Source organism: Calonectris borealis, chromosome Z (genome assembly GCF_964195595.1).
Source record: "Calonectris borealis chromosome Z, bCalBor7.hap1.2, whole genome shotgun sequence".
NCBI lineage: Eukaryota > Metazoa > Chordata > Aves > Procellariiformes > Procellariidae > Calonectris > Calonectris borealis.
In genome coordinates this window covers 52456244-52469982 of record NC_134352.1, presented here as the reverse complement: position 1 = coordinate 52469982, position 13739 = coordinate 52456244, and positions in this window count along the sequence as shown.

Below are 13739 nucleotides of genomic sequence, written 5' to 3'. Positions count from 1 at the left end.
GATAAGGGTATTCAAAAGTAACTTGTAAAGAGTATTGCAAAAACAACAACCTAGTAGGGGAAATTTTTCTGGTTGTTTTTTGGGGTTTTTTTTTTTTGGTTAAGGAAACTAACAGATCATCTGTTTACCAAAAACAAAGGTCTTTCAGTAAATATTTTAAATTGAGATTAATTGGAATCACTTTCTTCTAACTTTTGAAATACAGGATTAGCTTCATAAAGTTAAAAGCAACTTTTTAGTATATGCAGAACATATGTGACACTACATATACTGAATTAATGTATGAAACCCAAGCGTGGTTAATATTGCCTGTTTCTGTTTTCAGCATAGGCAATTGATTACCGTATTCATTAAACTCAGTTAAACCTGATGAATGATAGTTCCTGCAACAGTTGCACCTCTTAATGTATACTGGATTCCTCACAGAGGTGACAACAGCATACATAAATGAATAAATAAGAAGCCCCACTGAACAGTTGCCAGTAAGCTTCAACAAAGAGTCACCATTTTACTTACAAACTGAAAACACAAACTTCTCATTGTATATTGTGACAATAACGGGTGAGTAATGCAGAAAATCATTACAGCATTTAATAAGACTACCGTGCAAGGTGTTTCAGATGCAAGGACAGGGTCTGAAAAGCCTATGTAAGAAATACTCCAATACTGTCTAGGCAAAAATGGCGTATTTATTGACTTGTTGGGAATGCCAACGGTGAAACAAAACCGTCCTTACCAATGATGAATACAGTATACTGCTAGCATGGCATTGTATTGGTTTAAACTGCTTCAGCAGGGTGCTCAAATATAAAGCCAATTAGAAAACTTACTGGATTCACTCCACAGAATTTTCAATTTTCTTACATGAAACATGTAGCGGATGATTTAAAACAACGCTTCTCAATACACTGATTAAAGTGTTATCTATTAAAACAAAACCATTTACAGCGATCTGCGTGACTGAGAAGTTGTATGGCATTCCTCTCTGAAGAATTCAGAGACACAGAGCCAGATGGAACAAAAAGATCGTCCATTAGTATGTAAGTAGTGCAGTTCTCTTTTCCCTAGTGCTGATACTGATCTAACTTTCCTAGTGCACTTTTGCGCAAAGAGAGGGGAGAATGTATCCTGACCAAAAAGCTTCTTGAAAGCACAACAGAAGCCATTAGAAACACCAGTGCTAATCAGTAAATGTTACATGCATGTTACTGTTAATGAGGTACAGAGAGATAAAAAACATGTATATTAAAAATGGATAAAAATTTTGAAAAGAAAAAAAATAAGGTGACGTCCTCAGACATAAAAAATGCTGCTAGTTTAAGGTGGATATGTCCTTATGTATTTTCATTCTGCATTTTCTTCTAATGTTACATTACTTTCCATTTCCACAGGAGCATCAAATAACATTTTCCAAAAATATTTTACCACTTTCCCCTTTTCCAGTTTAGATTCTTCCCTCCCAACGAGTTGCTGTTATCTTGGAAAATGCAGTGCTGATATGGAAACCACAAGGCATTGCACAATAGACTTCCGCAAGGGCAGAATTCAGACCCTTCAGCTTGATTACAGTAAATCACTGCTCCGCTCCGGCAAGAGTCTCCTGCTACCCCTTCTGGCACCAAAGATAGTAAGGACGTTTTCTTTTCAACAGCTTATACTGACAAAACCTTCTGCACGTGTTAAGAAGCAAAAATACAAAGGGATGAGGCAGTGTCTATAAAAGGAAAAGGGAAAAAAAAATACAACATCATTCTGCCAAATGGCAAATCAAATCTGTTAAATGTGGCACGCAGAGCTCAAACGGTCGGCTTTGTGAGAGTTTTTCTTTTACCATCTTGGTTCCTATTATTCTTTCCAGTAACGCGGGGAGGCACGGGGGGACACCACACGGGAAACAAACCATCCCAAAAAGCAGACCCTTCCTCCGCACAACCAGGCCCATCAAAGGGCACAACTGAGGCTTGCGCCTCGCCCCTCCACTTCCACTCTGCCAAAACGGTCACGTTTAAATGCAGACCCGGGAGGATGCCGGCGCGCCACAGCGGGGAGAAGGGCCAGCACCAGCACTGCAACAGGTACCGGCACGGGCACCCGAAGACTCCCGGCCGCCGCCCCGCCAGCAGCCCGCACGCCCGCCGCGGAGGAAGACGCCGATGCCGCCCGAGCCTCCGGCCCGGCTTTGGCTCCGAGCGGGTCTCCACGCCGCCGACCGCAAGCGCTGGGCGGGGGCCACTGCGCCCAGGAGCCGCCCCGGCACCACGGCCGCCCGCGGGGCTGTGGCGGCAGCAGGGAGGAGACCTCCCCCGGCACGAAACGCTCCCGCTGGGAGTAAAACGAGAGAGGGGGGCGGGGGGGCGGCGGCGAGCGGAGCTGCCGGCAGCAGCTGGCGAGGCTTGGCTATTGTTTACGTGAGGACGACGCCCCGCCGGCCGCCCGAGCCCGCGGACCGCCCGCCTGCCGCAGGCCGGAGCCGCGGCCCGGCCCAGCCCCCAGTGCCGCTCCCCGCCGGCCGCGGACACCTCGGCCCGGGGCGGGGAGGGGGGAGCAACAGGCTCGGCCCCCCCCGCGGCTTCACGGCCTCCCTCCTCCCCCAGCCGCCCCCCCCGGCCCCGGCAATGCCCGGCGGATCAACATAACAACAATAAACAAAACTTCGCCAGATAAATACGTTTCAAAAGGCCGCTCAAAACTCCGGCGACACGGCGCGCCCCTGCCCGCATCCCCGGAGGACGACACAGGCGGGCTCACCCCGCTCCCCGCCGCCCGACCCGGCGCCCCGCTTACCCCGGCGGCTCGGCGGGCCCCGCGGCCCGGCCCCGCTCTCCGCCTTCGCCCTTCCCGCCCCCAAGTAACGGCGCCGAGCCGCGCCGCGGGGGAAGCGCGCTCGGGCACGCCCCGGCGGCCTGAAACCTAATCCTGCCCCGCCGCCGCCCCCCCGGCCCGCCAGCGGGTCTCCGGGCGCGGCGCCTCCGTGGGCTGGCTGGGGCGGCCGCCCGCGGCGCGGAGGCCGCCGGGCGTAGCGGGACTGCGGCCGCATCCCGACAAGGCGGGGCGGCGGTATCGGGGTTAGGGGCCACGTTCGAGGGCTGCCCGGCCCGCTCCCTCCCTGGCGAGTCGCGTCGCAGCCCTTCCAGCGAAGTTTCTCTCCCCCCGGCTGCAGTCGAGGCGGCAGCCGGGGCCGAGCGGCGGAGCGCACCGCTTCACGGGGACGACACCGAGGAGCCGGGCTGCCCTGGATTTCGCTCCCCGGCTTCCCCGCCTGACGGTTTGCTGGTGACACGCAGGCGGCGGCGGCCCGCTGAGCCCCGCCGCTCCGGGCAGTGCCGTGCCTGCTCCGGCGGGGCCTGGCCCTGCGGTGCGCGGGAGGTGCCCCTTCGTGCTGCCCCGCCAGTCACCGGCTGCGCGCCGTCTGGGTCAACCAGGTGAGCCTGGGCTGGCACCTAGGAAAATGGGAAATGTTTGGAAATGTTAAAAAAAAAAAAACCCAACCAAAAAAAACCAAACAACCCATGATGAAGTTAGACAAAATGATGAATAAGGTCATAGGGGTAATGAGAGCATGATTTTCCTTCTAAGCAACAGCTGGTTAGTGTCTTCACTAAAAGTAAAGACGATGCTGTGTACCTTTCACGTATATATATACATAGTAAGCGTAAACCACGTAGGGCAGGAGTGCAATGACCACAAAAAAAAAAAAGTTTTGCAAAAAGTGGAAATATTTTGCTGTTTGTTAACTTTGCTTCCTAGCAAACGTTACCAGGATCACGGTGTCCCTTTTTCCTTGGCAGAAGATAATTCCTTGTCGCAGAAGCGCTTGGGGGCTGCGTTGAGGTCGCACCCCTGCGCACGGAAAGGAATCCGGGCTGTTGGCCGGGCGCGCCGGCCCTGGCTCTGCGGGGGCTCGGTGCGCTCTGCATCTGCTCGCCTTCTGGTTTGGTTTGGTTCTTTCTCCACATGGATTTTAACTGGAAGCGTCATCATCTTCAAGTGATTGTTGTTCGGGGTGGGTTTTTTGTCCCACAATTTAAAGAAAGTTATTGTTTTGGAGACAGCATGGAATACTGCCCTGTTTATTAGAGAGAGGGTCAATAAATGCAATCCTGGTACAAACACTTTACTTTTATTATGTAAACGTTAAGAAACGCAGCTCTTTGTGCATTGCGTGGATTTTTTTTTTTTTTTTTTTTTTTTTTTAGTTTGGGAGAGTAACTTCTGAAAAAAGTTGACCCTCCAAACTATTTCTCTTGCTTATTACAGTTGGCAGGTTGAAGAACTCCGAATGATTAGCTACCTTTTCCTCTGCTGTATATTAAAATATGCATGTAGTTACACCTGTTTAACAATCATTCTTCCACTTCTTAACTAACTAAGAAAAAATAATTTTCAATATTTTATTCACAGGTTACATTGTTTGATCCGGCATGTGCTAGTGAGCGTATTGCTTTTTTAAATCAAATATGGAGGCTCTGTTTGCTATAGCTAGGACATTGAATGCCCTATAAACTGTCCCACCGGCTTTCTGTGTTACATGAGCCTTTATTGAATCCAGAATAAAATCTTAAAAGTAAGGTATAATTTGCTTGCATGTATCATTGTTCAATAAAGAAGCCACAGTAGATTAGATAAGTGCAAAATCAGATAGCTATTGTTATTTTTTCTGTTGCTCAGGCTTTAACCATGGCATCCCACTGAAATAAAATATATTGACTCTAGTAAGTTTATTTGGAGCTAAAACCAGGTCAAAGTTAGGTGCAGTGGTACTTTATCCCTGATGTATAACATCAGCTGTGTTCTTCCCAGTGCAATCTGTATTTGTGTGGGATATACCTTTCAGATAATTTTTTACCATGCAAACTGCTATTCTCAAGTAGAATTGCATTTTCAATTATATTCAGATTTTGTCAAGTCCCTTGAAGTATATATGAAGGAGATTATACCTCCTCAAGTTCAAAACATCATGTTACCTTAGGCCTTGCCTGTATTAAAAATATTTGCATGGGTATAATTATGCTAACATAGCTGTACCCACAAACCGAGCCCTCTTGGTAAACATACAACACATCTGTAACGGAAATTTGCATCACAGTGACATAACAAGCTCTCATGTATAGTAGCTGATGACTCTCATGAAAAGTCCTGCAGACACCGTTCTAGCAAATAGCAAAGCAAACTATTAGGGGCTGGAGTACGCTAGTGGTCTTGTTGATATACCTGCTAATAGGTTTAGAAAGATAACTAGAAAGACATCAGCAATTAGTATTTACTCATTTCTTCTTTTTTCCAGAAGTGTTATAAAGTAGGACAAAATTATAGTCATTTCACTGATTCCACAATGAGGAAACCATGTTACCTCTCCAGCTGCTTCCCAGAAAAAGAGGGTCTCAAAGAATTAATGATTCCTCAGGTGGGTCAGGTGATGTACAGTGACACACGATGTTTAATTATGTCATGGCTTCGTTAGTGTAAGTAGCGTGGCCATTAACGTTGTGTAATTTTGAGAGATGCTGTCCTTAAAATGTCCTCCAAATGTGAGGAAAGAGAATCTACTTTGTATTTCAAGTCTAAATGTGTTTACAAACTAAAAAAATAATTGATATATCTACATACATTTATCCACGTGATTTTAAATAAAAACTGCAAGCAGTTTTTTAAAACACGACCTTTCTTCAAAAGAACATTATGACCACAAAATCCATAATATAATATTCTGTCAGAAAGGACTCTTAAGGAGAAGATGAAGGGGAACTAAAAAAAGCATTTTATGTTCTCCAGTATTAATCTCCAGTAATATTTCATTTCTCAGGCCAATTTATAATATACTCATGGTAGAAGTATCAATATTGGATGAGTTGTCTGCCTTCCTGATTTACTTACTGCTGGTAAAATAGCAGCGATTAACATTAATGATGTACTGCTTAGATTTATTAGAAAACATGAAGGAGAAGTAAACTGAGAAAAAAAGTCTTTACAAAAATAACAGAGGCACCAAAAACAAGGCTGTGTGTCCATTGAATCATTCATCAGACCACTGTTGGGAATGCAGTCTTTTAAAATAGTAATGGGAACAGGATCTAACAAATGAAATGAGAGTGAGGGTCTGATCCTGCTCTGTCTGAGTCACAAACATTGACGTCACTGTGGGAAGGATATTGCCTATGAAACACAGTTGACAACATCTATGGCACAAGTCAATTTATTTCCTGACAAAAAAGATGCATTCACAATAATAATTGTTTAGTATCATCACTGTAGGTATCGTATTTTAGTATGGGCATTGGTATTGCATGCCCCACTGCAGAATGGGTAGAATATATATTTTAGGGACCTAGAAGAATTCTGAGAGGAAGGACTCAAAAATATTTATATATTTTATATTTACGCTTGAAAAATTCCATCTCTGAACTTAGAATAAAAAAGAGACCAATAAACCCTTTTCATAAGCACTACCTTAATTAAAAATTGAATACGTTTCTGCTTTTATAACCTTACTCTTCAATATTACAGCAGCATTTTGTTAATGTATATTCATGCATATTTATGCATACATAGACACAATATTACACTTTCCAGCAGAGCATTTACTCAAATTTTAGGTTAAACACAACTAATAACAATCTCCCTGGTTAGAAAATGGTAATAATTATTATAGATCAAATTTTATTCCCAGATGTGTAAACCAAGAGTAATCCATTGCATTAAGTGGAATTAAACTGTAGAAAACCAATCTGAGATCAAAGGTAACTATGATCCTAATTGCTGTAGCTGCTAATCTAAATATATTAAGTATGTGGTTATGCATTCTCTCGTTATCTATCCAAGTAAGGCTGGATCACCATCTTTATTCTTCTTTTTCATGGAGCTCTTTAGAATACAATACTTTTGTACTACGTTTTCCAGAAGTTATACTAGCAGAAGCATACAGTCAAATTAAATATAACACTCTTTTCCTCCGTCACCTCCCCACAAAGTTACGCTTCAAAAGTCAGATGGCAAGAAGTAACTAGGCAGTTGGAGGTAACACCATGCATGTTGTTATGTAGAGTTAAAATTAGGAACTTTCTCTTAACTTTGGTGCTTGGAATTTATTCAATTTTTGGATTATTATGCTGGCAAGTACAGAATATTAGTTTCACTTACTGGAGCATGCATGTTGGCACAAACGGTGCATAGATTTACATTTTAAAGGTTTTTAGGGAAATTGTCTCCCCTGGGGACATAATTCATAACTGTTATTATTGCTATTGGAGGTTACACATGTGCGTAGAAGAGAAAGTATGCCCTGTGAGGTAAAACAGAGTAAAAAAATCATGAAAGGTATGTTAATTATTTATAACTACAAAACAAAATACTTGAAATTATGGCAAATTAAAAGGGCATTTATTTACACACAAACAGGATTGTTTAAAACCGCAGGCCTTGCCCATAGCAGAGAAGTGAAGCCAAATAAGTGACAAAGCATATTAACCTTATCGTAGATTTTTCAGACACATAATACCTACAAGGAGAGTCTGGTTTCATTCGATTAAGGCTTTTTTTTTTTTTTCAAATTATGTGTTTTGCTGAAGGTGGCCACATATTTGATAGACCCCACTCTCAGAAAATCTAATTTAAAAGGCTTTTTTTGGAAGTGCCTCAAGGCAGACAGTGTGGAACATGTGATCTGGGGTACTTCTCAATGCAACAGTTGTTCCAGTATTTGAAAAGACAAGACATATCTCATTAATAAATTTTGTGTTAGAAAAATTGGTAGGTCCTACATGATATTTCCTTGAGTTTTAAAAAATTCAGAATGGGAGGAACTGACCTGACTAGTTCAGGAGTTTGTATGTAGCTGATCACGTTAATGTTACGTATTGAAAATGATAGCACCTCTTCCCTAAGTGTTGGGATATCAGAAGAGTGATATAAATTTATATGCAAAAATGCCACGTAATTAACCAGTTTTACAGCCAGGTAAACTACAGTACCTGGAGGGTACTGTAGGAGGAGGGAGCCATGTTTATAGGAAGAAAAGGAAATACTTCTCTGGCAGGTTGATTTATTTTCAGAATAAATCCTCTTGAAGATGAATTGGTGAAACTGAAGTAAAGCAGAGCAGTATGTATAGATCAATTTGTCATATGGGTCTGCAGTTTATCACTGTCCAAATAGCTTGTGTTTTCCTCTGTATGCACTTTTTAGCTAATCGGTGTGTCTGAGATCCTGCCCTATACAGTGTATGACGCAGATTAGCTTTAAGAGTACACGTTGTCTTCAATTCTTTGCTTCTGATCCAAACTGTGAAACTGGAGAGGTGTTTCTGTTTCAGTGATTTTCAGAGTTAAAAGCTTAGGAAAATTACAGCTCTGCATTTGCAGTCTTGAGCCTGTTGTTCTCAGAACCAGTCGTGATATTGCCCATTTTGGATAAACGGTTCCCCACCTATTGGATCATCAAAATGGTACCTCCCAGTCCCAGACAAGGACCAGCATCAGAGTTGTAGTCTGTTGGAGAAGGCAATGAAGATTTACAGATCGCTTTGCCAAGTCATTCTGCGTACAGACAGACCTTGCAAACAACCCTCCTCCATGACCTTCCACAGATGCTTTTCCAAAGGGGCTGTTTCCACATGGCTCTGCGTGATCTCTCTCAATTTTAAGTTACATGTAGAGAAGAGGCCAAAACGTACATCTGTGTCCTTCTTTCACCCTATTTATGATGTAGCTGCACTTTGGTTTAGTACTAAAACTATTAGTATTACTAGTATTATTAACTGCAGATAATACCATTAATACGTAGTTAAGTTGAGTATCTGGTTATTACAGACTAGGAATGTCTGTATACAGACACACAATGTTGGTGTTGGTGTCGGTATGGAGATTTTGAGTCTAAAATCCAAACGCACCAAGTACATATCCCTCTGCCTAGGAACTTGAAAACTACATGCTGGAAACTTGAAAACTACATGCTGCTCATTCCCATCAGCCCAGTCATTTGCTGATGGCAGGTGACATCTCCAAAAGAAATAGCTCTGATCTCTTGAAGAGGCTACCCAGGAAAAAGGCTTTATTAGCCATTATCCCTGTCATCCTATACCGATGCTGTTTTGTCTAGCAAGGTCAGCACCTGTGAAAACAGGAAGAGTGGGGGGAACCTTTCCCATATTGAGAATATCTCCTATTCAGTGAGCTGGATGAAAGGAGGAAACTTCTGGTGCTTTGTGCTATAGACTGCTGGCCCAGATGTGAATGAGCATGTCTGTAACTGGCTGAGTTTTTAAGGTCTCAGGCAAGTTCACTGATGTAAAAATCCTTACAATTTGCTTTGATTGATGCTGGACTTGCCTTCCTCTGTATGTGCTTGGCCGCTGCAAAGGAGTTCACCGTTCCTACAGGCCACCTAGAAAGTACTAAGAAAAACTGAAAAAACACAGTGAGGGAAGAGGTTTGAACTGACTAAAAGACTTAAAAAGGTTGTCGTTTCTGGAATAAGGCCCTTTGTACAAGTATCATACAACTGAAAGTTCCATTTTACTTCATTCTTAAGTAGGAATTCAGTACTAAGTGAAAATTGCTTTAGCAAATGAAACGAATATAAATTTAGTTCAACTGTACTCTCACCAACATTTAAAAAGCTGTGTTAGAGCAGGAAGCTGATTCAGTAAATCCCTTTTTTCTGTTAAAGTGCACTTTGGTTGAGGTCGGCTGCTTCTCTTACAGATAAGGGTTCCTTCTCACAGTGGTATTGCCATGAGGAGCCCTTAAAGACTCTCATATGAAATGAGAAAATTTGCCCTTAGCTGTGCAGTAAGTGCCAGAAACTTCCATCATAAGTAAAAATAAGAATGACTATTCCATATAAAAACACGCAAATGTAGTAAGCTGACCCCTCACTTTCAGCAGTAAAATTGTTGCCCATCTGTATTCACAATTTCGTATGCAGAAAACAGTTCATTTTCTAGCTAGATGGTGTTGCCACTGTTATTGGCTAAGTCTCCACTTTTTTCTCCAACCTTTTAGGGATTCATACAGTGTGCAGAGCACAGGAGAGGTTCTCAAGGCACTCATAAACTTCCTCCAGTTTTCTGGCTGGAGCCAACATCAAGTCCAAAACCACTCAGAATCTCAAAATGCATTGTGCAAAGACAGGCTCAGGTGAGCTGCAATTTTTTTTCATCATATGGTTGCCTTTTAATTTTTGTTGCCAAGGGGACAAACCTTGGATTTAACAACTGCAAAGTGATGAATTTTAAAGCTGTTGTTAATAACATTTGAACTCTGAATCTAATTTCTATGCAGGAGGAATGAAGAATAATAATGTCATTTCAGAAAATAAACAAAACCCAACTAAACAAAAATCACCCTTTCCCTCCCATGCTCTTCTCTCTCATGTCCGCATCATTTGAGAACTTGAGCTTTGAAAAACAGAACTCTAAATGGCCAGGCAACTACAGAAACATGGGAAGATAAAGGGTACAAAAATATTGAACTATTAGATCTCATAACCCTGTATTACCTTAATATATACAGATGTTCTTGAACATGAAGAAGGTCCAAAATGCACATCTGGTTTGGAAAATGCTACTCTAACAGCAGAAAGGAGCTGCTGCAGACAACAGGAGAGACTGTACAGACAAGAATCTGTACATCTCCCCCTCCCCCTTGAGTGTTTTTCAATAGGAAAGACTTGACAAAAGAGACAGGAGGGAAGCCGGCAGCAGGAGAAAAACCCTTGTAGTTTTTAGCACTGCTCTTTGCGTAAACTGGCTAGACCTAGCTGTATGCAAACTTAGACCACTAGTTTGCATACAATCCCCCTGCCCGGCAGCACAGAGCCCATCATCCCGCTCATGTGGCTACCAGCAGCCTTTCTCCTTCCCTCTTCCAGGTTACTGTGTGTATTCTCCTTTTCTGGGACCTAATGCATGACAATTCACATGGCCTTCACTGCAGGAACGTTGCTGGTGCCTTCAGACATCTGTGCCTGCAAGGTCACTCTCACTGCAGACGTCTTCTGCAGATGCTTTTTCTAATAATGTCACTGTCCATTCCTCTGTAGTGAAATAAAAGTTGGACCTGGATATTGAAACTATCCTCAGAAAAGTTAGAGAGAAACAGTTCTTACAGAATTTACTCAAGCTGGAGAGATCAAAAAGCCTTTCTCCAGATCTGTGTAAGTACCTAGAGAAGGCTACCAGTATTGTTACACCCAACACTCAGCCCCATCCAAGTTTGCTGCCTGGGTCTTCACACCTTGAGATCCATCAGCATTATGTCTGTGACATTGAATTTACCTAGATGATTCCATCTTTGTTTCCTGATAAACTTTTGGTCTACCCTCAGGTAAGCCCTGCTAGAATTCATAAAACAGACATTTTTCTATCTGATTTTGAGGAATGTACCCAGACTTCTCTGTTAGAAGATACCTTCCTGCCCAGGTACCACAGGCATCCTGCTTCTTCACCATTTTTAAGGAAGAATTTGGCACTCAGACAAATAATTGAGATCCCTCTCAGAAGGGATTTAAACTCGCATTTCTTGCAAAAATAACCTAGACTATCCTAGTTAATGGTATGCTGAGTTGGGCACAGTCCCTGCATTTGACACTGAGACTGTTCCATCTCGCAGTCCTCATATATGGCATTATTGACATTTAAAAACAGAAGTTTTTAACCTAGCTCACTCCAGGAATGTCATAGTAGTGTCTTAGATCAAGAGAGCTCTCAGTGCAAACAAAGGGAGGAATGAAAATTGAATCAGGGTCGGCTACACTCCAGGTGGAGAGTCTGCCCACCGAACTATTCTGTGTATATGTGGACATCTCTACTCCGCGTGGAAAGGAGCAAGCTTTTGTTTCAGGTATCAACTAGCCAGAGAACTTCATGATCCATAAACCTTACATGATAGGAAATGCCTCAGTCCAAGGAGGGAGAAAGATTTGAATGCCCTTTTCTATGTTCTCCCTTGCCAAGGCAGCTTACGGCCCCATCATTTTGTAAGACGAGTGCTCTCTGCCCATATCTCAGTACTTCCATCAAGATCCTGAAAGCTATAGCAAGGAATAGGCATCTAATATATTTGTAAGCATATACCAAGCTGAGCTAATCACATTTTCTTTGGATGCGGGTCCAGATTCGTTACCTTCTACTTTTTGTCTCAGGAAAACATCCAAACAGGTCTCTTAATTCATATAATGCTCCCAACTTTGGGAACATATTTATCTGAATCCTTTTGTATGAATTGTAAAGGAAATGCTCAAAATAGTTTGAACAGGCAAATTTAGCTTCCAAATAGTGTAATAAGACTTACTTTGCCTCTGCAATTTTATTCAGGAACAGTATGTTTATATCCAGTTATAAACAGCTTTGAGAAAAAAAATATATAAACCAGTTTTGCCTTCTGACTTTCAGCTGCCTCAAGCTTTCATTAAGCCGTAAGCATCAGCAGTCTGATAGGGGAGTGTGTACCAAGTATAGCAGTGACAGTCATGCATTGCTTACAGGGATATTTTCCTTACAAGTGTGGCAGGGGATAAGTGATTTTTCAACCTTGATGGGAGATTTGAGAAATCAAATTTTCTGTGGGAACATAAACGCCTTGTAACCCAGAGGTACTGAAGACACTCATTAAGACCAGGGGGGAATTGCAAACTCTAGAAATTAAGGAATTTGAACATCTGTTAAAACTCAATAAGCGTTTCTCCAATGAGTGAAATAATAAATCTGATAGACTTTCAGCATAGAAGCTTGGAGAGAATCAACAAAAGAGATTTATACTTCAAATTAATTTGGCAGATGGCTCAAAAAAGGGTTTCTTAATTTCTCTTCAAAATTGTAAATAAATCAGTTGAACACCCAAGAGAAACTAAGAGAAATTTAAGGACTACGTTTACCAAGTATCAGATGAAGAGAGGCATATAATGTAATCAAGTATCCATCACTGCAACTTGCTGAACCTATTACAAGCTCATAAAGCAGGAAAGGCGTCAGGTCCCTAGTAGTTTCTCTGCAGAATTGGTCCCCAGGGTGGTTCAAGCTGCCGCTGGGACGAGTCCTGACTTTTTGTTGCTACCTAGCACTTCAGATATGCCTACGTGGCACGATGCACTCCTGTGCAGAGATAGGCAACCTAGCTTCAGGTGTTCAGAGATGGCTTAGGTACCAGGCACACTAGATCCACGTTGGTGCAGTACCTTGACTCAGGTAATTAGTCCTGGGCAACAGAGCGTTTTAGCCCAGGCAGACACTGTGCTAATGTAACCATCCTGCTCCTGGTACCTATGTGGCTGCATCATGTAGAGAGACACGTAATTATCAAATATACACTACAGGGAACGAACAATCCACAATGCATGCAGACGACTAACATACCGTCACTGCTTTACAATACAATAAAATACAGGCAATGTTTTTAGTGAAAATGATTGAAATTGAAGATGTACAAATTATTTGACTGGTGCAACATCAGACATTTTTCCCAACAGATAATAGCTGTTTTCCCCGTAATAGCTGCTACAGTCTTTGCTTAGAGGAAGCCAGCACTGATTGAGGGACGCTGTAGAGCAGAAAATGGGGCAAAGAGGGAAAATGGGAAACAGAAGTTCATTGTCTCTTCCACTGCAAGTACTAGGAGACCTCAAATTAAACTAAAAGTTACTAATTAAAAAAGGAGGGGATAATTCTTTATGCAACATGTGGAGCTTCTTGCCACAGTGTAGAAGTTTACATGGGATCAATACAAGTTTAGAAAAAAATTGTGGAA